The following is a 3,360-nucleotide window of genomic DNA, read 5'->3' as shown; positions in this document are numbered from 1 at the left end:
GTCTCTACCGTGTTTCAAAAGCCTGATCCAGAACAGAGCTAAGAGTTTGAAAGTTTTAAGTACTGGGGTTGTTGAGGCTGAGCCATGGAAGTGAATAGGGTCACCCAGGGAGAGCGAGTGGGGTGAGAAGGGCAGAGCCATGTCAGGACCTTGGGGACAGGTTCAGACTCCTGGCTGAGGTTGGAAATGGAAAGAGGGAGGTGGTTGCACAAATCCATCTTCAGGGCAGAGCCCCTGAAGTGGGGATGACAAGCCAGGCCCTGGGCGGCACAAGAGTTTGGAAAGGTGTCAGTCAGAGTTCTTGTCATTGGGACAGAAACTAGTCAAGTCAAAAAAGAGATAACTTTGGCTCCTGGTATCTAAAAAGATTGACTACTCCAGGCTGAGGCTGGGCAGTGGTGCCTCCGGGCCTCAGGAAATCAGTCACCGCGGGCTCGGAGGCTGCTAGGACCATCTCGCCATCATTTGCTTCTGCTTTCCTCTTTCTCTCACATCACATTTTTCACTTGGTGGAAAGCATGACTACCCGTCGCAACCAGATTTAAGTCCCACAATGTGTGCCTCGGAAAGAGTTTGGCTCTGTCCCTCGGTTTAAAAATCTGATAGAAGTTTTCTGATTGGTTTATCTTTGGTCGGATGTCCACCTCTGGTCTAATTAACTATGGCCAGAGGGGTGGAGCCAAGTAAAAACATGCCCACTTCTTTGGGAATCAGAGGATAGAGGAAGGAGGCAAAGTCCCTAGAAGGTGAGCTCAGAGCGAGGCAGGGGGAAAAGGGGAAGGTTTGGCAAGATGAAAGTAGGTCCAAGATAGCAACAGACCTCCCTGACACCAGGAAATAGTGACTTCAGCATTAAGTCCAAGGGATGCCTCTCAGAAATAAAACCACAATGGTAGAGAGCCAAACAGAGAGTCATACAGAGCGAGGAGGGAGAGCAAAGGCTCAAGCCAAGCCAAAGAGCCCCAAACCGTATGGGGTGGCCCAGGGCTCAGCTTCATTGTCTGCTGGCTACCTGGTAGGTAAGGCCCAGCTTAGGGTGGACCTGCTGCTCTTTCTGCCTGTTATATCCTTCTTTTTTAGTGATACCTGCTTCTCACTACTATCAAGAACCCTGAGACGTAGAATAACTTAGTTGCTTCAGATGTGAAAGGTCCAAGCAGCCTTGGCCAAGGGGAAAGTCAGGTACAGACATGATTACATCCTGCAAAAGAAGAGGAACTTTCTCTTTCTCAGAACAAGAAAAACCTTTCCCAGAAGCCCTTGGGCAAATGTTTCTTATATCTCATTGGCCAGAATTCTTCCTAGTCCTGTCTCCAAACCGATCACTCACAAGAGAAATGGAAACTTCATGAATAGCTTGATGTGGTCATTAGTTTGGAATGTATGACCTCCCCAAAAAATTGAGGTTCTGTTAGAAAGAAGAAAGGAGCAGTGACTGAGTTTTATGTAAGAAAACAGAAAGGTATGCTATTCCTCTGTTTTCTCTTTCCAATCTCTAATATCATTTTCTCTCTACCAGTTAACATTTTATTCACCCTTCATGAATCAATTCAAATATCTCTTCCAGGCAGTCTTCCCTGAATTTTTCCCACATTAATAGCTCTCTTCACTGTGCTTCCAAGAAACTTGAGACATGCTACTTACATGATCTTTATTATATCGTTATGGAGAGAGGTCAGGCTTAAAAGTGATTGGACTCAGGTTCAAATCCCAGGTCTGCAAATTCCTTCACAGGAAACTTTAGGCACGTTACTTCTTTTCAAGCCTTGTCTTCCTCATCCATAAAAGTGTGCATTCCTTTATAGGCATTTTCGAGGATTAAGGCAGGCAATGTGTCTGGGATTATCAATAATCTTAGAAGGAAGGGAGGGAGGAAGAAAACAGACTATCAGGCTGGCCTAGGCAAAACTTAACTCTCAGCAAGAAAAGCAAAAGTCATCCCAAGGTGCCGATCACACAGCCCCCATCCCCTGAAGCTCCCCTCCCCCTCGTTCTCCCAAGAAAGTCATTTTTCATCCCCAAAGTCATTTGGCTTAGAGAGAAGGGGGGAGATGCAGTGGCAGGGTCTGTATTGTGCCTGCTCTGCTGCCATCCATCACCCGGCCGACAGGACCTCACCTCCCACAAATAAAGTTATGACAAGCGTCCCCAACCTATTCTTTCAGCCATCGCCTCCCTGTTTCCATCATCTCTGACATTATAAGCCATCAGCCAAGCTGTTTGTCACGCCTCTGACAGGGTCTTTGCATCTCTGGCAGGAGGGCTGTGCTAAGGTATGGCCAGACGAAAGGGTGGGTGTCCTACCCCCACCTGCCATTAGCGACCTCCAGCTATTTCACATGTGCTCTCAGAAAGGGTTCCCCCCGCAAGGGGCTGGAGTCCAGATATGGAGCAGAACTGGAAGCTAACTGAACATTCGTTCATTTATCCGTTCAGCAAACATTAGCGAATATCCCCACTGTGCCTGAACCTGTATTAGGCGTAGCTGCAGCCACAAAGAAGAATCATGCATAGTCCTGCCCTTGAGCAGTACCCAATGGGGGAGTGGAAAACAAGCCATGTCACAGCACAACTGTGGCAGAGGCAGTCTAGGGACGATGGAAGCACAGAATTATCTAGGAACATAGGGAAGGTTTCTTGGAGGCGGCGGCATTTGAGCTGAGATCTGCAGGACGAGGAGAAAAGACATGACGGGGGGAGCGAGAGTGATTCCTTAGAAGGTCCCCTTTGTTCTCTGCAGGTTTGTGTACTTACGAGCCTCAAACGACAGTGTGGAATGAAGATTTGGGGAAGGGAGGAGGGTCGTATGCCAGGCAAATGGAATGGCATGTGCATAGGTCCTATGTTAGTTTCCTAGGGCTGTCGTAACAAATTATCACAAATAGGTGACCCAAAACAACAGAAATTTATTCTCTCACAGTTCTGGAGACCAGAAGTCTAATATGAAGGGATTGACAGAGCTGGTGCTTTCTGGAGGCTCCGAGAAAGAACCTGTTTCATGGTTCTTTCCTAGCTTCTGGTGGTTGTGGACAAGCCTTTGTGTTCCTTGGCTTATAGATGCATCATTACGATCTCTGCCACTGCTCTCTGCCTTTATCTGGCCTTCCCCTCTGTGCTTCATCTCAAGTCTCTTTCTTTTTTCTCTTATAAGGACATCAGATTTAGCGTCTACCCTAAATCCAAGACAATCTCATCTCGAGATCTTTAACATAATTACATCTACAAAGAACCTATTTCCAAAAAAAGGTCACATTTGCAGATACCTTCGGTTAGGACTTAAATGTATCCTTTTTAGGGGAGGCACTATTCAACCTAGTGCAGACCCAGAGCCAGAGTATGGCATATTCACGGGAGAGAGAG

The sequence above is a fragment of the Pteropus vampyrus genome, unplaced genomic scaffold (assembly GCF_000151845.1).
Source record: "Pteropus vampyrus isolate Shadow unplaced genomic scaffold, Pvam_2.0 Scaffold125, whole genome shotgun sequence".
NCBI classification, from domain to species: Eukaryota; Metazoa; Chordata; class Mammalia; order Chiroptera; family Pteropodidae; genus Pteropus; species Pteropus vampyrus.
The sequence above is the reverse complement of the archived record's forward strand: the minus strand, read 5'-3'. Positions refer to the sequence as shown.